Genomic DNA, 26476 nt, shown 5'->3' with positions numbered 1-26476 from the left:
GGAAGATGCCAGGGGACAGGGCAAGATACTGTATTGACTACAGTCTCGTGAGAACGATATTCAAAAACTAAGTTAAGCAGTGCAAGAGCTATCCCGGCGCACATGTAAATAGCAATCACAATCTGGTGGTCATGGTGAGCCAACTGTGGCACAAGAATATCAAGAAAGCGACACAGGAACCCAGACGGAACACAAAAATGCTGGAGGAAAAGCAGGCAAGAGAAAAGTTCACCACGATCATTGGCAGAAAAATAGAAGGAATGAAGAGAATGAGAAGAAATACTCAGCTTGAGGTTACCAGCCGAAAAATTGATCCATATTAACGAGTCATTATAGTGGCATTTCTGGACTCGGAGAAGGCCTTCGACAATGTCAAATGGAACAAAATGTTAGCGATAGCGACTGCAACGGTAGAAGAATAATCCATCACCTCTACAAGAATCAGGTAACAACCATGCAAATGAAAAATAGAAGCCAAAATAAACAAAAGAGTTCGAAAAGGATGAAACCTCTCGCCAAAACTATTCAACGTATATCTAGAAGAGGAGATAAAGGAAGCACTGGAATTGGGCATCAAAGGAGTCAAGGTGAATGGCGAAGAATTTTAACATGCTGCGGTTCGCAGATGACATCGCAGTAGTCACAGAGACGCGAGAGGGCCTGCATGCCAACCTGAATACCATCGATCAAGAACTGGGGGAATATAATATGAGCATTATCAATAAGAAAACGAAAATCATTGTGTGCGGAAGAGAGACGCTGAATGCAGATATCACAATTTGAAGGGTGAGCCTAGAGCATGGAGTGGAATCCTTCATCTACCTGAGCAGCAGTATAATTTGGGATGGAAGAAGCTCGACCAACATCAAGCGAAGAATAGCCCAAGCAAAGAAGGCGTTCATTGAGAAGAGGCAACTGCTATGTTCTAAGAACATTAGATTGTAAACAAGGAAGTAGTCTGCCAAAACATTCGTGTGGACCAGGGCACTCTACGGATCGGAGACATATAATATTGGAAAAGTGGATTAATGAATAATAGAGGCATTTGAAGTTCCTCACTTTGCCTGTCCATTTAGGATAGACAAAGTGAGGAACGATGAAGTATATAGAAGGGCAGAAGATGAAAGGACAATATGGCAAGCCCTACGATAGAGAAAAAGTAAATGGATTGAACATACCTTGAGGCACAATGAATTAGTTAAAAACATAATAGAAGGAAATATTGAAGGAAAGATCCCACGAGGAAAGCCTAGAGACAAGTACATAGGGCAAATTAAGGAGGACGTAGAACAGGGGACCTATCAGAGAGTAAGGGAATTAGCACTAAATAGCGAACATTGGAGGCCTGGAGAAAACCAATCTTAGGATTAAAATACTGATGATGATGGCAATGTAAGATACGTGCTGACATATTTTATTCCATTGTATTTTTTCATATCCAAAGCGTAGATAATAGCTGAAAAAAAGGATAAATGAAGAGTCCATCCATGTCTCAAAGGAACTGTTTGTAGGCGGATTTTACCAAACCTTATACGCTGTGTGGATTGATTACATACATACCTCATTGTCAACAAATAATTCGAAACTCAAGTCACTCTTTGATAATTCGATTGGAATTTTCGTGGCACAAACTGACAGAAAGTAGTATCAAATTTATTCTTGTAACAAAACTTACACCTCTCTTTTTAAGAGCAATACTATAATTAATAGATTAAAGGTTTTCTGTGGCTTTAATTTAAAAACTTAACTACAATACTTCTGTACTGTACATCTCTAAATATTGTCTGTGCGACTCATTTCCAAGATTTTTTTAGTTTACATTTGCAGAATGATTGAGAAACTTTTGCGTGGTTAAGGTGGGAAGGTTTTACTCATAGATACTCAGATTAGAGAGCATACCAGTACCTATCTCCGAAAACGTTTGCGCAAGTACAATGGTTTCATGCGCAGAAAGGACGCTCCCTCGAGTTTGTGAAGGAGTGCCGTCATTTTTCGGAGGTCATAAAGAGAAAGTGACGAAGAACGAGAGGAGAATGATGGAAGCAGAGAAAATGGGAGACATCGTTTGCAAGGCCTTGCTAACAATGCCTCCTGGGGCTGATCTCATTTTCTGTGGAATATCTCTTTTTTTTACGCTTAGCAAATAAGCAGGGGATGTAGGATAAGGGATAGATCTATGGTGATGCAAAAAAACCAACGTTATCGAGAGGATTAGCCTTGAGGTGAAAAAATGATTCTGCTATGCTGTACGCCGCAATAGATATTTTATATAGCCAGATATACAACTTAATAGAACACTTATATCAATCAAGTTCTAAAAAGAAATTTTGCGTACAAGTAAATATAAAATAAGAAGAAAACAAACTGCGACTAAAAATGTTTAACCAAATTTCACAGTGAAAAATGCCTAATTACTTGTGTTAAATACAACACCCTGCTGGTATTAAGCACAAAGATTTTTAATTTCTATAATTATTAAATTTCTGAGATTCTTTACAAGAAAAATTTCCATTTTTTCTTTGAACGTATAAATATATATAGGCCTTAGAAATAAAATATAATTATTTATCAATTGTTTCATAAATTGGTGGACTATATAATTTTATTATTCGCCCTCCAAAACAAGTTAGCCTAAATAAGTATCTTACATTTTATAATAAATTTTGCTTAAACTTAAAATTCTGAATACAATGAGTAAAACATGCTTAAGTTGGGCCTCAGTGTAAAAATAATTTAATTATTACATACTTTGTGATGGATGCTAAAAAAACGATCCACTGATGAACCAGCATGAGGCTCTAGGGGCCTATGAATCTTAATTCTCTCCTTTATCTACACGAATTCTTCTTTTTCCTGAAAATTTGTCTGTTCCTATGCAAATGTGCATATTTTTTGCCCTTAATTTTAAAATTTTAGAGTGAATTTATTGATTAACTTGACCTTTTTAATTTTTCTTTCACAATTTTAGTAACATTATACCAAATGACAAAATTTCATGATAAATAAAAAAGTGGAAACAAGTGGGAGTCAATGTGGTCAGGCTGTGTTGATTACCTTTGTAATACGGTACAGCGTTCTTCGGATTTTTAAGTAAACCCAATTACTATTGCTACCTTTTAGAATATGAAGTACTTTTATGTCTCTTTTATGACTCCGACCAGCGATTTCGATTTTTTTGTTGCATATAACAAGAATATTTCATCTAATGCACAAAGGTATGTAGATCGAGTTGCGATGATATAATAAAGATTTTCAATAGCACACCACATGGACAAACTCAGACATTCATCCCCTAACCTGGTGGGAAAATCAATTAAGGAACATTTAACCCGTGACCTCAAATTAAAGTATTCAATTTCTGGTAGAAAGTTATTTAAAATTAAAGTAACGTTGCTATCTAATCTTGTCACACCTCATTCAGAAAACGGACCGGTAGCTGTGATGCGCCGTAAACGATTTCATTAATTGCGTCAAGAAGGAAAGCATTCATGATACTCTATTTGTTCTTCCGAAGAAAATCAGTGTAACTACACTAGTTTAAGATTTAGATGACTAGACTAGTTTAAGATTTAGATTAGGAATAATGAGAGAAAGGAATACGCAACTATAGGTACACATAAGTTGAAACATTTTCAATTATACTCTCTTTTTTAAATCACAGCCAGTTATTCGTAAAAGTACGTTAGAATAATTTTCATTTTAAAATGACATACCTAAATTGATCCTCATTATTATTCCTCGAGTTTCATCATCATAAATAGAGAGTTAAAAAATGACTTCGTCTTTCGAGAATTCCAAAGAATTTCTTATTATTTCATAAGCTTTTTATTAGCGTACCTAAGATTTAGAAAGGCACGATCAGCGGAAGGAAAGAAAGAAAAGTAAAAGTAAATGATTAAAAAATGAATGAAAAGACAAATGATTACAAGGTACTAATTACCGACAGTATCAATTTAATTATCTAAGGAGAAATAAAAAAATAGATTACATTTAAAGTAGACAGAAAGAGGTTTGGAACCTGACAATTAGAGCTGTTTTAAATGTTATTGATGACGATAATGATGGAATTTCTTTTAAGTTTGTACTTCGTATTTCCAGCGATACAGTTAAATAGCGATTATTTGGTGTTTTTGTAGTCAAAATATTATGTTTTCTCTTTGTATATTGTAATCAATTGTAAAAACAACTTTGCTTTTCAACACGTTGCTAGACACGCTAGAATTTTTAATTTCCTTTGATTTAATTAACGTACTGTATCTACTTCATTCCAATATTCCATGGATATATATTTTTCTGCCATTTAGTGCCAATAATTTCGCAAAAATGTTTGACCTTTTAAGAACACTTATTCAAATGCTCTCACTCTTTCGAGTTATGCAATGCCCAGAAAATATCATTTAATTTAAAAACAATATACTCTCTTTTACTAATTTCTTCCATACTGCCGTATCACTTCATACTTCTTATTCCTCAGTCATATTCTTACGTTGTTCATACACACTCATTTGCTTCCGAAACATCTAGTATAACTGACTTTGAGGCATCTTTTTATTCGTTTGTTGTCATCAATTGGCTTTTTACTGAATAAGATTGCTTACTTATCTCTGTGGTTTATTAGTTTTCAAACGACCATATCTTCAAAGTTAACTTCATTTACAAAATAAAGAATTGGAAATAAAAGAAATGGCTCATAATTTTTTCCCGTATATTTGAAGAATATTAAGTGCTTACAAGTTTATTGTTGTCTGCTATTGATAGCTAATATAGTATACCTTTGTTTATTCACTGTCTTATTCATAAAAGGAACGAAAACATCTTCTCTTTTTGCAGTTTCAAAAATTTCTTATACTCATGTCGAAGGTCCGGAAACTTTTCGGCTGAAAGGTCTTCCGTTGTATAAACAAGGGAGCGTGAAATCCATTGACTCGGAACGCTTGAAAAAATACATTCGTCTATCACTCAAGGGTCTTCAGTTGAAACTTACTGTTTTTTCCAAGCAACCACTAATTCACCATTCCCCGAACGATTACAATGCAGAGACGGGATTCTTCTGTGGCTTCGATGTTCGCCCAGATACGTCAAACTAAAGTACTTATAAAAACCTTCTCTCTCCTTTCTGCCTCCCATCCGTTTCACCGCCATAATCCCACAACGTCACTCCGAGTTTCCACCCCTCCTTTCCCATCCCATTCCAGCCATTTGACCCGTATCTATATATCCACCCTTACCCCCTCCGTTTCATGGCTTGGATGGGGTTGTTCACGGATGGGTGAGAGAGAAGACGGGATAGGAAGAGGGAAAAGAGAGAGAGAGAAGAGAATGACAGTAGCAGTTTAGCCTCACAATCCCATTAATCTTTCCTTCCCTCTCTTCTTGTCACATTCCCAGGAGTTTTCCTTCTGATCCCCCGCCCAGAGCTGTCCATCCTTAATCTTGCTCCTTCCTTCCATCTTCCAAGGGGCTCGCTTCGTTTCAATTCCCTCTTCCCGTCTTCATTCCCGAAAGTCACCACTGATCGCAGCGGGACCTCTTTCAAACGTCCTTTCTCCTTTTTTCTCCCCCCTCCCCTCTCTCTATTGTCCTTATACCACACCTCTCCCCTTCCATCCTTTCCTCTCTATAGACTTCTCCTCTCTCTTTCTACCCCCGACTCCTCAGCACCTCTTCGTTTTTCTTCGTCGTTTTCAATGCGACTCATCCAATTTGGGGCCCACACTCCACGGAACGAGAAAAATGCCACAACCACCGTCGGGGCCAACTCCTTGTGCTCTTTCGTTCTTCCCACGCCCTTCTTCCATTCTTGACCTCTCTGAGTGGTCTGCTGCCATTCGGAGAAAAGCCCGCGAGGTTAAAGGCAAGTCCGGAAGGGTGTGACTCTCGGGTTTTCTAATGTTTGCCGAGTCAACACTCCACTCTAGTCCAGCTGGGATAGATGGCAAAACGGGGATTTGATTTTCGACTTCATCTTCACGATTAAATGCCGGAACTTACACCTCACGAGGGAAGGGGGAAAAATTTCCGTTTACGAAATTGGGGTGGAACCTCAGCGATAGTGTGTGCGTAGGTCATCACCAGTTGACGTCACCATGTTTAATTTACTCCATTCAAAATTGTGTTTCCTTGAAGCCTAGGAATAGGAAGTAACAACTAGGATTGAAATTATCTGAATAAGGAATGATCGCCGTTTCTCAGTGCCATCTTTATCCATGTTTCACAGATATATTTAATCCCATAAAAAACCACTTTAATGAGATTGGCTCCATATTCTTTTAGAAATAAATGAAGCTATTCCGGTTGCACCCACTGAAGGAAAGGTTTGAGCTTACACTTAGAAAATTACTGAATGAAGGAACGGTAACTACGGCCGATTCTTCCCATTGTACAAAATTGCTGTTGATTCGATTTTCACAAGTGTTTCGACGTATTGCCTATGAATGGTTTCTTTTTTTCTTAAATGGATATTTTTTCAGCATACTCGTATAGGGCAGTGCATTCTCAATATATAAAATGCTTTTAAGCCATTACATTCTAGTGCCAGAATACCATGAATGCTTTCAGTATCCGGCTGTGTCCATTCTTGTCATTTTAAGCTCAGTAAATAGATAACCACCAGAATATATTATGATAATATCGATTGAAACAATTTTTCTACATTATTTTCGCTTCAAAAGTTTATTTTTTTCACGTGCATTGAACTTTACAGTCTTCAAGCATATCCCACAATTATATGGAGAAATTACCACAAATTTAAGGTGAAATACCGGGCACAAAGAACGAATAAAAAATTTTTCTTTTCTAAATAAAATAATTGTTGATTGGAACACATTACCTGCAAGCATATTCAAGCCCTTTCCTAGCAGAGTGCATACTTTTAAGAAAAGATGCAATAATTTGATTGATGCGTGGTGTAAAATTATATGTAACAGCTTAATTTTCATAATTTATCTTTTTTTCTTGCTGATTGATTGATGTTAATGAGATGGAGATTTTCTTGCTTTGTGAAAGAGATTTGTGTTTTGAAATTCCCTTTAAATTTACTTTTGTTAAATGACTGATTTTACCTATTTTCTTTTGTGATTACTTGGGACTTGTGCGCCACCTGACACTGTCTATCAGAACATGTGGATTTTAATAAATAAATCAAATAAAATGATGTTTCATTTCGTTTTGATATTGATGTCAAAAATGCAAAAAAATGCGTGCGACACCATTTACAACTATCCCAAAATATTAGGATAGGAAACACGTTAGCCAAATTTACACGCCAACAGAAGCTCGGGATAGGATTATAGGTTTAATTTGTGGAGTGGAACGCATATAGTTTCCTAATTAATTGAAAGCTAAGCAGAGGATAAACTGGTCCAATCATTTATGGTAGCTGAGAATATCCAACATTAATCGCTTTTGGCAGTAAATGCTTGGATTACATCAGAAAAAATGTTAAAAGATCCAATCGATGTTTTAGTTAAGTTCATTCCTAATCCTTAGGATATAGGCTACCTTTGGAAACCCTGTTTTGCATTATATGTGCGAAAGCTAGAACGATTCCCACAATTTCCATACCGAAGTCGTTTTTCGATCAGTTTTTACAATATTTATTAATATTAAATTGAATTTTAAAATTAAAAATTTTGCATTATTTGAATGCTTGGGGAGTTTATTTCATATTTTTTGTAAAAATATAGGGAGATTTTACTGATATAAGTAACTTCAGCAATTTTAAAATAATATTATTTTAAACGTAGCTATCCTTTAATGTTAGAAAGTACCATTTGGTAGCTGAATGAATTCGTAGAAACCTATTTAATGTGTCATATGTAGACATAATACGGAAGTATCTTCAATAATAACGGTTAAAATGCCTTCAGGTTACAGGCTTTTTTTTAAAAGAAATTTCAAAAGGTAAATACGAAAGAGCATTGACTAATTCGTTATCTCAAGCACTCCTTTTAATGGAATTAGGCTTAATATGAAGGAAAAGGTTGATATTAATTAATATGATGATTACATTAATTATCGTGTAAGTTTAAAAGGAAATAACTGTACAAAGCATTGTTATTAATAATCCTTTTTCCTGATTTTTTATTTCCTATATTATCCGTGAATATATGTTTTCCCGTTTTGCAGGCTTTCTTGTTTAAAAGCCAACCCTAAAATTAAACGCTATCCCCCTACTATTACGTTGACCCCTAGCATTACACCGACCTAATGCAATAGTCCAAGTTGTAAACCTGTTCCATTCTCATCAAATGTCACTCTTCCACGAAATAACCATCTATAATCTTCTCCCATCTCTTACCACCTCATTCTGCACCTCTTGCAACTTTATTTTGATTCATAAATAAAAACTTATTCCTGCCTTTCATATTGAGAATTCTACTCTTCCAAATATCCGTATCAAAAACCACATTGCCTCATATCATCCCTCTTTCTCATCCCCCTTCCCTCTTTCCTAAACACGCCTCCCTTCAGAGCAACGATTTTGACAAATGCAACAAAGTTTATATCTTGCCCTCCATTACCCAGTCACACCTCTTCAGCGAAAAACTATTGGAAGTATCAACATTTCACTTCTGCATATATATGTACATATATGTGTCTGTGTGTGTGACATGAGCCAAATACTGAGATAAAAGTTACTACAGGCACATGCACATCTAAGTTACTCGTACTTCACTACGCAGACGAGGGGAGCTGTTAGTAACAGAGAGAAGGATAGCAAAGGATAGATGAGGTAAAGACAATATACTTGGCTACTCGGAATAAAAAAGAAAATTACTTTTTCCTCCCTGATTTCTTTCTACTCGATTAAAGAATTACATCTTTTCTGCGCTCAAGTTCTATAATTGTTATTAGCATGGTGTTTCATACAGTGATAAAATGGAGGTAAAAATATATTTTCAACACCATCGTTAAATGGCACCATCCAATTTATTCATGAGTTTTAATCTGTAACTTTACCTTCGCTAGGGTGGTGATTCCTAACCTACGTGTAGTATTTCCTCTATTAAACTTGATACGGAACAGTTTATCACAACAAAATTTTACCTATCTAGCTCCTCAGTGCTGCACGCGACATAGTTCTGCAATAAATCGATATTCATGAGATTCTTATATGCCACAAGAATACTGTAAACGAGACCTAACGAAACATTTCAAGACCTAGCGAAAGGTAGCATTTATTTTTGACCTCCTAGTCACATTTCCCCATTGCTCATATGATAAACAGTTATCTTTTGCTAGCTTGTCCACATACTTCCAGCATATTTCACCTAGGAGAGTTTGTGAGTGAGGGTAAAGCCATCAATCAACACGAATTAACTCGAGGCGACACTAATTACTTCGGTATTCTTGATCCAGTAGGAGTTTGAAAGGGAACCACTCCAAATCCAAAAATGTATCCCTACGCATTTTTCAAAGTTTAAATATAATTGCCAAGTGTCCAAACAACCTTCTAATTAAAATGTGTTAACTGCTAAAGCTACTTGTCCTCAGGAATATGGATATCTCCGTTAACTACTACATATAATAAGTGTGTCTTACAATGAACCACAATGTGAATTCCGTTAGTGTATAGAATTGATGAAAAAGGTTTGGGTATCACCTGAAGTAATTTCTGCTGTATTAGAGGCAGCGCCATCTATGCATACCCTTTGTACGCGACCATTCAAAAGGTTTTTAGTCAAGCTGTAAATATGTTTGTCTAGACCATAAGTGTCTAGCTTTGCGAGCAGCTTACTATGAGATAACTTGTCGGATGTTTATTTAAAGGCTAAAAAACCAGGTCATCTGGAACATAACTCTCTCCCAAGCCTAAAATATCATTAACAAAAAGCGAAATATTTGACCCTAAGGATAAAACCTTTCGGAAAATATTCTTGTTTTTTTTTGTCTAAAACTCTTTGTCGACTATTGTGGTGCCTCATTATTGCACTAGCATTTATGTGTCCATGACCTTGCGTGATAGAGATGTGAAGGTAAAAATTTATCAATTCCTCGGTACCTCCCAGTTTCCATTTAAATACAGGAAAAAAAATTAGCAGTTTTCCAGCTCTGGGAGCTTTTTGTCTTATTTGGGAATTCTTAAATATGATCTCTAGATACGGATCAATTTTCGAGGCAGGTTTTCTAAATATCATCATCATAGGTTATGTAACGTAATTTGCAGGTCCATATAAGCCTCGTCTCCACCTTCCCTAAGCCCTTCTCTTCATCAACTCATACCCATCATCCTCTTACCCTTAGTTAGCACCCTCTGTTATTTTGTTTAGTTTTATTATTTTTTACTAAATGTTCTATTCTATTTTATGAGATTTCAATTTTGGGCATCGGTTGGTGGAAATGATTTGGTAAGCTATCAGACATTCGGTAAGAAATAGGTGAAAGTTTTTTGAAAACAGGCATTAAATATGTTGGAATCACGTTAAGGTATTTTCAAACATCATTTTGTATCGACACAATTTTTTTTCTCCATTAATTTAAAGAGCATATCAGAATTTGTGTTAGCTGGAGGAAGCATGTTTAGAGTACTCTTCAATTGGGACGGGATATGCTTTATTTTTCAATGCCTTAGAAGGTTTCTAGAGGTACAAGGAAGAAAATGAAATATGACATGTATACCCAATCTCTGTTACATGAAATGTTTTCTCGAAAATTTAAATATGTAAAAAAAAAATTTAATCAAATTTTGTTTGATTACCAGTTCATAGTTTCCTGACAGAAAAAAATCGTCCTTATTTTTCATGAAAACGCCTTTCTCTAATTCAAAATAACGTCTTTTATTACGAAATACACAATGCCAGCCGTCACAAAATACTTAAAGCATCAATACTCTAATTGTATTCGATGAATAAAAATTCTCTTGGACCTCGTCGTCAACGGTAGCTCGATCCCTTGTCGTCACGAAGAATTGGGTTGCAATAATACGATATGAATCCCCGGATGCCAGCTGATGTCCAAGTTGTATAGCCGTCATTCGATTCTCGCACGTAGTTCTCTTTTTTTATGAGTGATAGATCTCGGTTTGACTGTCATTGGTTGTATTGGAATCTGAGCAGACGGCTCAGCTTCGGGATACCATCGTTGCTGACTGAATTGCGTACGCAATGGATGGATGGATCCTCTCAATCACACACCGTTGTGAAAGCTCGCGGTTTGGAAATGTGAACATTCTTGTTCCTCAATTTCTTAATTTAAGTGTTACGTTTTTATGAAGTTATTCCATGCCGTTCATTTTATTAGTTAAATTTTTAATAATCATAAGTAATTTGATACTTCTTCTGTTATCTTTCATATAATGACCGGTGTAGATTCAACCCCAATCTCACCAAATTGTACTCGTGATGTTAACAATTACTTCAAAGGAAAACACCCATTGAGTTGGTTTCTTGAGTGGGTTTCATAATGTTAAATAGTTTATGAAACCTAGATTTTGAATATTAATTTTTCTCTAGAATTTAACGTTTGATTATTAATAGAGTAATAAAATGGCAAGATGCTACGTACGCTCGCCCAATTGTAGTTAATCCAGAACAAAGGCGATGAAGTAAAGGTAACCAAAAACTGAAGAAAACCTCAAACAACCGATTTGCGTAAACTAGGAACCCGCTTAATCAGAACTAATGAGGTTAAAGTATTATGAGATAAAAAAGAATTTTCTGTATATTAAAGTGGCCATTTTAATAATTTACATATTTCCTTTCATAAATAAATGATTATTTTTCTGCTTTTTTATATAGAACTGCGAATAATATTTTCACCGCTACTAAAGATTGTTGAATTTTAAAAATTGCACTACGGGAATTCAAACGGGAATTAATTCCCTCCACGGCATTTTTTGTTTTATATTATGCATGAATATTTTCCACCATCACTCCTTGACAAATTTTAAAAATTGATTCTGTACGCCAATATCGATACCAGGAATATAATCGTTTTATGGAAAGGGAAATCGTCGAGAAAATCAATTGATCAGCCATATTTAAAGTTGTATCGATAAGATTCAATGACTGCTGTTATGCTCCTTATGAAATAAGCCTGTTTTTTCTCTGTTTTTGTTTTTTGCCGCATATATGTATACATGCCGCATATAGTAGTCAGTGAATTAGATGTCAAATAACTTTGTATTATTAATCTATTTTAAGTATTTATTTATTGAGAATACATGGAAAAGAACTTAAAATTATACTGTCTATATCCCTTATCCTATCCTTATCTGCCATAACTTAAGAACATAACCAATAGATATTATTTAGGAAATCCATCTTTTTCCTTATTTTCTCGTCCATATTTTAACCTGTGTTCTTTAAAAAAATTACGATTAATACCTATCGTTGAAAGTCGCGATAAACATGCTTGTAAATATGTAAAAATTATGTAAATGATGATTTTAGCAAAATTGAATACTCATTTAGAGGTATATTCACTACTTTCAGCCAAGCGTATTTTCATAAAAATATTTTTTCACGATTTTACCTGTAGTCGCAATGTAACAAGAACATTTGTATTCGGGTCTGGACAGAATAAGCGACCGAGTTAACATAGGAGCTAGAATAACTCTCCGCCCATTGTTAGTTAATCTGATAAACTACATATAATTGGAAGTTTCAGGCGTAACTTTGTTGAATCGTTCCATAAAAAATAACTATAAAATAAAACTTTGCAACTCCACATGTTTTCCGAATTTTCACATTATTTATTCTGACAAACTACCTTTCAGAAGGAGGAAGTTGCACATTAACGTTAAGTACGATACTTTTCAGACATTTTTTACAGCTGAAGCAATTAATTTTGTGAATATTTACGCAGTAATTAAAGGAATTGACCTCTACTTTCAAACTTAATATTGCTTAATTCAATTTCCACCCAGATTCGGTCGACAGAGAAAGTCTGTTGACCAGAAAACATGGGAGGTGATACAGAACATTCTGCGGTTCTCCCGCCATTCTCCAAGGATCTTCTCTTTTTCATAATGCGCATAGAAGAAAAAACTACCCTTTCAAATGTCAAAAGACAATTCTTCGTCACAATGTCATTCAAGGCTCTCATTTTCCCCCACATGCTGGCGGCAAATAGTACGAGAAAGCCTAGGAGTGTAAAGGAAGTGCATAGAATAAAGCCTACGTCCATGTTTGTGCGCTGGATCACCACACCGACCACTCACCACGCCAATATTGATCGTCATTTCCTTCTCCCCCTCTTCCCGCCATTATTTTTCTGTTGCCGCTATCAAGAAGGGCTCCCGCTGAGGGGTGAAACCGTTGTCGGCCAAGCTGCGAAGGACAAGGGGGAGTTGAGGAGGGCAGGGGTCGGAGAAGGTATATGCAAGGAGAAAAAAGATGGAAACTTTATTAAAGACTAAAACGGATTTCTTGATGAAAACAGGTCTATTACCAGAAACCGACATAATCGCCTCAATAGTAAGCAATTACAGTGGACTTAAAAAGTAAAAGTATCTAACATCCTTTTTGTTCAAATTTACAGCATGACTTAAATGCACAACTCACTTGTATAGTTACTGCTAAAAATTATATGGACTTATTACATAAATTAAAAACTTCCATCCTCTGAACCAAGCTACCCAATTAATAGGTAAAAAATATTTGAAATAATGCTAAAATCTAGTCACAAAATTGTACGCGTGCCATTATGCAGGACCACTATATTAAAAATAGAATACCAGACTTTTTGAAAGATTCAATTCAAAATAAGCGACTCTGACATTATTTGGGTTGTTAAATTATAATTTAGGTCTATTTCAATTCGGTCGTGGACGAATTACAATGGAACTTGCGTTGCCGCTTCGTGCATCTGCACTTGAATTTCCGCGCCCCTCCCTCACTCGATTGCCTTGTCGACAAATAAGGAAAGTGAGCCATCTGGCGGGAGGAATATTAAGATAGAACGGGAAAAAAGGGAGCAGAATGAGAGTGGGAGATATAAGATATATATATATGACAGGGTCGACGGGTGGAGGGATGGACGGAATTAGGGTATCGAAAGGGAGAAAATTGAAGGGTGATGCGCTCTCGCTGTGGGCAGATGAGGCAGGGAGAGTTCGTTTGGGTGACCCTTCGATGGTGGTGGGCTTGACGGTTGGGCAAGCCATGGAGCAGGATTAGGGGGGAGGGCGGCACGGAATAGACGAGTCGTATGAGGAGGAGGAGGGGGTTGGAGGGCAAACGATGGGAGGCGGGTGGGTGGGGATACGGGGGTGGTGGGTGGGCGGATGAGGGGTAGGAGAGCGGATGAGGTCTGCGCAGACTGGGTCACCGCGAGTGTGCGGGCCCGATGGCGGTGGAGACTTTTGCCGATAAATTTATGTAGCCGCCGTCCGCTTTCTCGCGTCGTTCCCCAAACACGGACCACCTTCTCATTTCTCCTTCCCTCTAATACTTCTCCCTCCATTCTCGGTCTTCTCTCTCTCTCTTTCTCCCTACTCCATCTACAAACCGATTGCTACCCGCGCGTTCACTCCCCTCCCCATTCCCCCTTCATCACTTCATCCCTTTTTTTCCCACCCCGTCACCATTCCGGCCGTAAACCTCCTTAAGCTTTACTTTTTATCAGAGGAAAAAGAGGAGAGTACCTCTTTTTCATTTCTGAGGAGAGTGTCGGAATAGTCAGTAACCGGGGCAATGAATTTATTCAATTATCCCCCTCGCCATGAAGAGAGGGAGGAAGAGAATTTGGGTAAAGAAGGGTAGGGGATGAGAGGCGAGACTTGCTGAAAGGGGTGAGGGAGAAGATTTTTTTTCCTCCTGAAACAAAGAGTCCCAAGTGGAAATTTGCTCCATAAGAATTGAGCCTTCGGCTGCGGGCCGATAATTATTGATGGCCCCAGGTCTCTCTCAACTTCGGTGGTTATATTCATGGGTAGGCATTTTAACCTACGTTTTTCGTGCACCAATTTAGAAAATTTGTGGAAAATACCTTGAAAGCCCACTTTGAAAGAGCCTGGGTGATTTTGCGATAATGACACCAATGAATGAATATAAGCTGAATGTAAAACTAAATGACTCGTGTTCCTTTATTTTACCTAAATAGATCTATTCGAAGCTACACCGAAGGTTAGTAATTTATCTCACTTCACACCCCGCTACGCCGGCTTTAGAGATACCTTCCTATTTGGTTCATGATATTTTACGCCGTATCAGTTATACCCTTAACAGTTACGCCCTTTATAGGAAGGCTAGTTTGAATAATAAGAATGTTTATTTGTATTTCTCTATCTAGGAATTAAATGTACCATTTTAGGATTCCATGTCAAAAATTTAAAAAAATCCATTTTATTTCTTAGTTGCATGCACTCATTACGAGCCCAGCAAATATTACTTAATCTATTCAGAGGAAATTCCTCTCTTAAACTTTGCAGTCCTCCGTTTTGTAATCTGTGGACATGCTTTTCTTGAAATGGACATCTCATTCTCGAATGATAGCAATCCTTTTTTGTCAGAATAATTTCCATTTTTTTGTTCTCTGGTTATGCTGTTCAGGTTTTTGCAAGAAATTCAGAGATGGTCCTCTTTAACTATGGTAGGAACCAAAATATTATTTAACTCTGCGTAATAAAAACGGAAAAACTATAATTAAGTTTCTTCATATTTATTTTCACCTGTTTACATATACGGAATTATCGTGTGCAAACACTAAATGGTTTGTCGCAAATTGTTAGCCACATTCAAATCTTGAACATTGTTTTATTTACGTACTTTTCGTTCCTTTTCACGGCCATATAGCAGTGTGAAGATAAGGATGCATAAAAGTTAAAGTTGAGGTAATTTTTCGTGAATACGTGAACCGTAAGTAATTTTGGATGGGGAAATACGAGCTCGTATGTAGCAAACGCTAGCGGTTATCCATTTCTCATTTCCCTCATAATTTTTTTATCGCTATAAATAATATCGTTAGCCTCTTATGCACTTACCTGTCTCCCGCTAGCTATGAAAAGCCAATTTGAGCAATAATTCTTTTAAATTAATTTTGAGTGCTTTAAGACTTATTGAAACAGGAAAAAACATTCAAAAGAGGAATATAATATTGTAATAACATCAGTCGCATTTCCAAATGTGCATAAAAGTTCAGCTGTCTCTTTGAGTGGAAATATTTTTGCCTAAAACTCAGTATCTAATATCATTTTCTCATTGTCACCTTGTCCTCAACGCAGGTGAGTACCAAACCCCTGTTACAATTACCTCTCCATTTCTTTCGTTTTATTCTGTTTGCCTATAGTTTCGCCTCTCTCTTCATTGTCTAGACGCCCTTCTTACTTTTCCCTCTCATTCAGCTGACCCTGTCTACGGCAGTCCTCTCGTCAACCTCATCCTAAACTTCCCGTTCCCTTCTCTACCCCCGTCCACCACACCAACGCCATCGTTCCACCCTTACCCCGTCAAGATTCCTGGATTCCCAAGAAGAACCGCTTCCACATACCCTTCACTAGAGCTTGCTCTCGTTCATATCTAATTGTGCCCGCAAAACATTTCAGTTAATGCAATTTCTACCGACGGGAAAAGGGCCATTTTACGGGTTTTCATAAGGAAAATCGACCAGATATAATGCATTCTCCTGACCTTCTATCCCAGAATAATGGATATTAACTCAAGATTCATGGTTCTTACAATCAGTCCATAGCTCGAGTTAACCTAACCCTTAACCTAGAACTAGTCCAGTTAGGTAAATGTGGGGCCTAAAAACGAATTTATGGGTTTTCCTTAGCTCATAATGAGGAAAATACTAAAGATAATGTTTTGAAGCCATATTACGTGATTACAATCACTCAAAATAGTATTTAACTGAATACCGATTTTTGGTCTCTTACAAAATTCATCAATGTTTCAAAAATAGTGCGTTTTATCTTCGACTCTAATAAATAAAAGTTTGCGAGCATCTTTGATAAAATCATACTATTCGTGACAAAAATAAATTCCCATGCTTATTATACGGCTTTGGAGCGGGTTTGTGTATATTAGAACCTATTGAAATGTGATAGTTGAAAGTAGTTGAACATTTGAAAGCTGAAAAGAAATCAATAGACACGAAGAACCAATACTTGACACATAATAGAAAGCAGGAGAGATTGATGTGCACTCTAGCAAGATTGAAAAGATGTAGTCGGGATATTGCTGAAATCTTGTGAAACGTCGAAGGATCATAGGGTCAATGATATTTAATTGCAGCCTAAGCATGTGAACAGATTGTTTGGGTAACTGGAATAGTAATACCATCTATTTCACAATAAAATTTATCTTTAATAATAAATTTCCTGATTGAAATATGCACAAAGAGAAAAAATGTTTCCATTTGTTTAAAAAAGTTTATGTAATCAAATAAATTAAATTACATTCTCCGATTAAGGATTTTTTTGCCAATTTCATTATTCATTTTTTAGAAATTCATGCATCAAATCAGTTATTTATTATTATTTAAACGAAATATATAGTTTATGCCTTCATTATTGGTGAAAGCACGATTCAAGTGGGCGTTTCATATTAGGAGCGTCTTTTTTTCTGAACCGGCGCAATTTCCACCCGTTTATGTATCTCAATAGAAGTGAACACACGGATCAAGAGCTCGTAACACGCATATGGGTCTGAAAAGGAAAGGAAAATATTCTCAGAAATCCCTCGCGGCAAAGTTTTAAAGCTCGATATTAAAATGAAGGAGGGCATCTGTCATAATTCCGGGAGTACAAGTGAACTTTTTAACGAGTTGAAAGCCAATAGTTCGGACGACTTTTTAATGGTGCCTACTCGAAACATTTTCGCTAAAATGAACTCAAAAAGATGTTAAGTTGTTGGAAATTGATTTATAGAGGCCCCGTTTTTTTTAGAGAATCAAGGAAGGAGAAAAGCACGTGAAGTGTCATCCTTCTAAAAATTTCGCATTTAAAGGTTTAGCACACTTGGGCTTGCTTGCTCTCCTTTAACGTAAGAATATCTGCCTCCTCAATTGCTAAAGCCATCCCGCTACCACTTATTCGATTTCCCTAGCTCTATCCCTCCCCTCCTCGGTCGCATCCGACCACCCTGCGCTTTGCCTCTCCTATTCCTCCCCCGAGCTTCTCGCAACCCTCCTTACACTTTCCCCAACACGTCACACTGCACCTTCGTTGGATAATCCTGAAAGTCTACCGTTTTTCATCAGCACTATAGGCATTCCTACGAGTCTTTCGGGAAGGCCACTCCCGTGCCTTAACTGCGTAATCAGCTTGACACCGTCATATCAATTTCAATTTATTTTATGGTATTAGGGGCTAAAAATATTCTACCATTTTGCCTGTGTAATGCGCACCACATTACTGATCACTATTACTAAGAATAGTGATTTTATTTAAGTGATTATGTAGCACTATTTTATCCGGTCCGTAATATTTTTCACCTACATTTTCTCTCACGCAGGATTAACTGTGAAAGGATATTTTAGAAGAAAATAGATTACACTTACTTGACGATGCATACTCAGTTAAAAAGGGTTCAAAGGTCATTCATAAAGCTTTATACTTCATTTAAATAACGTTGTTTATTCGTTTTAGGTGTTTTCTTTGATAAATTTCAAGAAACATCAGGAGATGCCACAGAAGTAACTTTAGACGGAGTCATCCGCTAATATGCATTGAAGTGCAAGAATTTCAGAGTGCAAAAATCATTCGCCTTGACCGAAATTTTTCTTTTCTTTTTTACAGGATATGGATGTATCGTTACTAAATCGGGATTTAGTCACTCCAAACCCAATGCATTTCTCTTTTGAGTAAAATCAAAAACATTTTAAATCTCAGCTGGCATAACTTTTCAAAATATTTAAAAACTATTGTATTTCAGCAGCGTAATCATAAATCATTCATTAAAGGCATTAGAATTGGGTCATTACTTAAGGTCTCATTAGCTGGAATTATTGAAAATTCATATTCAAGTAGCTAATAAATTTTTAAATTCTGCATTCTTTTGTTGACTAAAATTACATCCTTTAATTTTTATTCCCCTTAGTCTCTCATACACCCAAACTAGCCAATTAATTAATTAGTATCACAATTAGTATTTCTCATAATACGTGCGCCATCAATTACGAAGGCATTTAGGATTATATTTTAAGAAATACTCTTCCGGCAGAATTCGTGCGTAGTTGACAAGTCTGAAGGAATGGTACTTTAGGCTCTTAAAGTATGATACTTTAGACTTAAGTTATTTTTTGAAGACTTATATATTTGTATTTAATATTATTAAAGAGTTAAATTTGGCAATACATTACCTAAAAATGGCATCATTTCAAATATACAGAATTAGGTAAGTTCAAAAATAAACTTAATGTGCAAATGGAATAAAAAATTAGCTACAATCATGCCATGAATACAGCGCCTCGTGATTCGATGCTCTCATTGACAACGCAGTACATGGTCCCGTGATTGGTGTCGGTGATTGTAATATGCAAGAGGTTTTCATTGGATCCCTATTTTTTTCTTTTTTGTCTTTCCTTCCACGTCATTTTCAATTGTATTTTTTTACATTTTCTCCATGTCCATCCTAAATGGTTATAAAGCTATCTCCGATGACGGGAAATGTTTTTGTAAGTTGCTCAAACGACCGTACCTTTGCTATGTTCTCCCGGATACTTTAAGGGTGTAATTTTTGGGAGAAACTAGAATCGGAAAGCGATTCTTTTTCTATTAACATTCATGCCTTGCAGCCCTTTCCTTTCCTGTCCACTTCTCTTGCTACACTAAACCGGCGAGAAATACTCGTAAAAAAATTAAAGAAACCAGCAGAAAACGTTCTTTAATTTTCTCTTTTGTGAAAAATGTTGCAAAAGAATTATTATTTTCAAATTAATGATTCAGCGCAAAAAGTAAGTAGTTCGACAATAAGATATTATTCTTTTTAAGTTCACAATAAGTTTTCATCAAACTTCCATAAAGTTACGACGTTTACACAAGCTGGTATTTCCAATGTCTTACCATTTTATCAATTATTTATAAAGCATGCTTTTGAGCTTGCCGTAATAAATCTGCCGAACACCCGTCAACACCTGAAAGTACGCTATGAGATAAACTAACAATTATTTTTTTCGAATATTTGGTATCAAGACTGTTTTAAAGTTTTTAAAAGGTTAATAAATATATTTATAATTATTCATGACAATTTTAACTTTGTAAAACAGCTTTTATCATTCCTATATGTAATTTTGCTACAAGCACTATTACATTCATAATGTGGTAAGTACTTCAGGGCGACATAGAACTGGAATCTTCTCCATATTGCCCTTAATGGAAATTTGAAACTTTTTCATAATTGCGAAATGGATAACCAAATTCAAATCTAAATGCTACTAAAAATTGTTTAGATAAAAAAGTTATTTCTTCCTTTCTGATTTGAACCCGCTTGGGATACTATCTAATTGCAAGTTGGACTGGCAAGGACTGGTTTAATGCCAAGGTACTCATTCTGCAGATCAAAACGAAGGGTGCAGTATCAAGTGCGAGAGAGAAATTCACAGAGTCGACTGAATTATCACCATGTGGAAGCCCCCAGAAAACAATCACATTAGCCCACCGATTTGTATTCAAGATCATAACGTGGATGCGTTATCCTGGGTAAAATAGTCTACGGTATGGATCTCTGACTGGGGATGATCCCTGGTTTAACTCCGTTCAATGAGGCTTAATCGGCCTAGGGGCGTAGGAGTTGAGATGCTTAGGAGTGTGTGGGATGCTGTGTATTGTGAAGATGTATACGACCACGCTAGGTTTAGCAATACTTGGATGCACCGAAAGTTTATGGGTCGCCTCTGAAGAGTTCTGGACGAACTTTTAAATAATCACATATTCAGGGAACTATTCCAAACATGGCCGATATAATCAAAGATAATGCAGAAAAAATAAACATCAAAACAAAAGAATTCTGCTGGTTAAACCAGAAGGAGAAGTCTATTGCAGCGATAATAAAATCTAAATGCAGACTTAAGGTGATGCAGAAGATCAAATAGAATTAAAGAACAACTGAAATATAGGAACTTCACCCGTGAAATGCAGAAGAAGTACTTGCAAAATTTGCCTGGCAGTGCGAACATTCATGAAGAGTACATACTTGTGTACAGGAAAAATTGGTGGAGAAAATATGTATTGACATTGCCGGAAACTTGAATTACAAATGGTTACATCCTTTACAGGTATACGTATACGGACTGAATGGAGAAGTTCAAAAGCTATTTTGATGCAGGTAAAATAGGGAGTGATAAATGCTAAAACGAAAAGCCAAAATAAAAATCTGACCTGGAAGAGATCTGACGGTATTGGCTTAATATGAAAGAGTGGATTTCCCACGGGGAAGACTAAGGATCGTAGCCCCACATGTCAAAAGGTGGAAGATTTGAAAAAGATCAAATCAAGGCTTGATATGATTAATATGGGTAAGAAAAAATGGATGAATGCAGTTTAATGTTCGAAATTGAAGTAATAACGACTTTATCAATTAATTTTAATAAATTTAATACATAAATTGAGGTTGAGCACTAGTCTCTATTCACAACTTTGAAATTACCGGAACGGAACTTCATTTCAGCAATTTCATGATGATGTAATGCATTCTTTTTCTTAATTGTCACTTAATTACATTCATAATCATATCAAGCAGCAAAATCTTCATGATTTGATGTGACCACTTTAGTAAACATCAATCGATAATTATTTATTTTTAATTTTAAGTGTGTTAAGTAGGTATTAATTAGGTAATTAGTATAAAAAAACTCATTATCGAAGATTTCGTGTATTATTTTATTGTGGGCCTTCGTGGGCAGAAAATATAACCCTCTGAATTTCGAATAACTTTTGGAGCTAGCGGTTAAATCTCCTTACTCCATTACTTTCCCATTATCCATTATCCCTCCTTCCGAATCTAACTTAATCCTCCAGCCGCTTAACCTAATATCCAGACCTCTCTTTCCAAAACTCTCGCCGCCGTCCCCCCCTGGAACAATTACGCGAAAAACCACATTATTAAAATAATAAATTTCTCGTCCCATCTCCAATCGTTCCTAGCACTCACATTGACCTCGCCTTTCTGCAATTTCCTAATATCCCCAACCCTTCCCGGTATTCCCTGACACCCCCAGTCGCCTTCAATTTGAACTCCCGATCGCGCTCACTTGTTTGCCTACTACGAGCTCACTCAGACCGCCGCCACTCAGCTCCCTCCGCCCACCTCCCAACTTTCTCTCGACGTGAGCCACTTATGATTCGAGGGATATGCGTTCCAGCTGGAGGGTGCGAGGGAGAATGAGAGAGAGAGAGAGAGATGCAGGAAGGGGGGGAGCAAAGTGGTGGGAGGGATACGGAAACCATTCCATGATGGCCGCCTCTTGCGGACGCCATGGAACAACCTTTAAAACGCCGGGCGCATACGAACAGCTCATAACGTGAGCCAGGTGATCCTTACACATTACCTCCAGCTATCCGCCTTCTCCAACCTCACCTCCCGCACTCTCAGGGCCGGCTGACTCCGTAAAAAGCTCCGAAAAATTTCTTCAAACCTGCCCACCGTTCTCCTCCTCCCCTACCTCGGTCTCGCTCGGTCCCCCTCCCCTCTCTCCTTGCCTCAAACCCTATATCTCACTCGACTCCCGAGGTCCAAACAATCCCTTTAAGAGGGGATCTATGTTACACGCCGAAGGGCTTTGCTACAAGTTTCCGTCATTCCTCAAGGCTGTTCTCCTCCAACTCACACCTCCCACTTCCTCCATTACTTCACTGCCACCCATAACAGACATCGCCTCAAACCACCTCCCTCTCCACCCGTCTAACCCTTCTCCTCCCACTTACCATATTGAGAATGAAAGGGTGAAGTTCCGAGTTACAACTACCCCGTCACCTTCCATGCATGCGTATGTGGTGAACCCCCCTTCCTTCCTTCCTGCCTGAATGCTTTTTGGCTTTTAAGTTTTCGGTCGATAAACACACGGATCGATACTTCACGTATGCGTTTCCATGTCTCTGTCTGGTTCTGAATAAGGTCAACATTTTTCTCAAAAATTTAAATTAGATTTTCCGATTTCACCTGATTTTTGTTCCCTTTATTTAGCACTTACGTTATTAAAGCGATATTTTAAAACCTAAGAATTTTTGCATTCCGATCAGCTTTAATTTACTCATAGGTTCTTCGCTTCTCAATGCTCCGTTTCATAATATGCAGCCCAACGGTTGAAAAAACTGTAAAGAGGTAAGGATTCATCCATTTTTGATAGCGAAATTCATTCTTGTAAACTTCATTTATACAGCAGGCTCTCTCAGCAGGTAGACCTCTCCGTATTGATTTGGGGTTCGCATGAAATAAAATAATGTTAACTAAATTTCCACCAATATTACATTAAACATGTAATATTATTTATTAACTTGCATAGACATATTAGTTGAACAATGTGGCATCTATGGAATTCCAACTTTCATATATTGCTGGATGAAACCACAATGGTGCCATCACCCTCAAACATGAAAATATTCGAATGTGTTTCCTATATTTCTAAGTAGAAAATTTAAAACGGGGATTTATCTAATTTTGCGATATTTTGAAGAACTTACTCACCCGTTCAAAGAATAGTTTTGATGGTGAAATTACCCTTAAACCTCATTCTCGGAGCATAAATGTGGTATACTCTTTGAGAATAATCAAAACTATTCCATACACTGAGCAAGAAAATAACTCGAAGAAAATGATTCAATTGTACTTCCCACTATTTTTCGCTCACCGTTACCATTCAAACGTATCTTAAATACAGTAAACATGCGATGGCATATACCCGCGCAAATATCATTCACGAATAAATTCCATCCATGGATATCAATCTACCTAATAGTGAGAAAATAATATGTTATATAAAAATGATATGCCTAAATTGATTATTAGCTGACTGAATTACGGACTCCTCCACAGCTGGTCGTCCAATGAGCCAAGCCAGATATTAAGAGTTGAGAATATTGAATAAGGTCTGTTGATGTAAATTATATGCTAGTTTGTGCATGTAAGACATATATCTCCCTTAAGAAATGGTTAAAAGAAGAAGGGGTGGGAATATGCTGGTAGGTATTGACTAACTGATATATCGAGCGGTTATATAAATCAATTTATTGATCTGCCGGCGAAGGAACTATAGTCTACGATTCATCGAATGCATTAGAAACAATGGTATAAGCAGCGTCTTGTTGTTGCCCTTCATGATACCACATGGAGAAGATATGTCAAAGCACAAGAGCTCGAATTAAATGGAATATAACATATAATATTGGGTTTGTAGGTATTTGAAAACAAATTTCTGATACGTATGCATATGTAACGCTTTTGTGAAAGTCTCACGGATGTGAATAATAATACATATAAATTTAGCACTAGTGGACCAAGGCAAAGACAAAGAAACACACAAAAAAGAAGAGAAACCAGTTAGTTTTCAAATTTTTGGTGGTCCACGCCACCTTTCTCAAGGAAGAGAAGGAAAGAACTGGCAAACTCTATCCCTCTCCCCCGTAGTTCCTACAAAATGAAAACGTTGCATTGAATTACCGCGGCCTTGTAATTCTTTCATGGTGTTATAGGAGGTAAGGGTATTGTTTAGAAAAAAATGACTTCAGCAAGGATAAATCGTATTGTAAAAATCAACAATAGGTTAAAAGGCATTTGTAAATATTGAAATCCAAAGTTGTTGATCCAATTTTCCATTCTTTTATATTTATTGTTAAATAACGGACGCAATGGAAAATCTTTCTCACGTCCTTCTTTATGGGATCTTTGAAAGTTGTTCTTCCTGGTATAGCATTTTTTCTCTTTCATCCGTTTTTATATTTCTGCTAGATTTTGAAAATATTTTCTGACTTATAGTTTAAAAATTATTCATATATCTCATCCAGAGACTGAGATGCACACTTTTAATAATGTTTTCAGTTTCTACTTTCGTGTTTGTCGAAGTGTCCATTATGCGCATACCAGTTCTGTATTTATTACAGCGATCTTAACATTCTGAGATATTTCCTTGGACTTCTATTAAATGTCTTCGATTCCATATCAGTTCATCCAAAAAGTAATATAATTATAAGTTATATTAATCGTTTATCGATATTAAAAAATAATTAATCTCATAAATTACTGGTCGATCAATTGAGATGATCTTTTTTTTTACCACAAATCATCTCATTTTACAAGCTGGTGCATTTACAAACCGTCAGTCGTAAACAAAAACGGAACGGTATAATTTTAAGCTTGCATTTAGACATAAGGGACACACTGTCTACATAAATTTCCTCAGATTTATGGCAACATTGCATCAATATTTCCTGTAGCTATTCATAATTTTTGTTTTTCTCGTCATCGTCATAATGGTCATCTCTTCTATTTGTACGCTTGGAATCTGCCCTGTCCGTCCAGTTCCCAGAAATTCAGTCTTTCTCCATCTCCCTTTTCATCTATCGAATCCCGGTTTTCCATTCCGTCAATTTCTCTTCCTACCTCTCTTCCTCAGCTCACTCTTCGAATTTCCGATTTTTTGTCTACTCTTGGGGAATCCTCCATTGCCAACCTCCTCTAAAGCTCGCTTCATCACCCACTTCCCTCTTTCCCCGAAACCCCGGCTCTCTCAATTTTGAAGAGGGAAAGAGAAGGAAGGAGAGAGGCGACGAGAATCACATACCCACTCATGCCTCCTCTCCCCGTGTTCATCCAGCCTGTATCGTATCATGCTCGCCCACTTCCCGTCGCCAGTCAATCCCCCTTATCCTTCACAACCAGCGCTCTCTCTCTCTATTTCTCGGTATCTCCCACTCTCTTCTTCCCCGACGAGTGCTATCGGCGTTACATTGCCCCTACTCTCCTCCAAAACTTGTTCCAACCCCCAACCTTAACATCCTCAAAAATTCCTTCCTCGTCACTCCACATTTTGCCTCATCTCCAGCATTCATCCTTTTCTCCCACTTCCCCTCACATACCCTCGCATCGCAGTATCGTTCACATTCTTTTACCCACCCAACTCTTCACCCTCGCACTCAATCGCCTCATTCTGTGCTCAGCCTCCGAACACATGTTCTCTCTTTATTTCCTCCACCTCTTAGCATCCTTATACGCTCTTTCTCGTCCCTATCTTTTGTCTTCCGTTCGTTTTTTTCTTTCCAATTTTCGTGCCACTTTCTACTGTGCCCCCTTCTCAACCCATTTGGCGGTTGCTGTCGGTTGATGAATTGGATGTTCATCATTATTTCTCATGCAACGTCTGGGTCATACCCTGGAGTCATACCGGAGAGTTTTTTGCATAAGAAGTAAGAACATCATCCTTGATTAACCAATAGAGAGCTTGTTTGATTACTTTGCTAGATTTGTTGTTATTTGTAAACGTTAATTCCTTCATGCTAATATTTTCTTGGAAGTGCAAACTATTCGTCACTGAAAGCATATATATGTCTTATTGATTTACAAAATTTTTTTTTCCATATTTAGAATATTCGAAAATGATA

The sequence above is a fragment of the Hetaerina americana genome, unplaced genomic scaffold (genome assembly GCF_022747635.1).
Source record: "Hetaerina americana unplaced genomic scaffold, ioHetAmer1.1.p SCAF_2, whole genome shotgun sequence".
Taxonomy (NCBI): domain Eukaryota; kingdom Metazoa; phylum Arthropoda; class Insecta; order Odonata; family Calopterygidae; genus Hetaerina; species Hetaerina americana.
Note: the sequence above shows the minus strand (reverse complement) of the source record.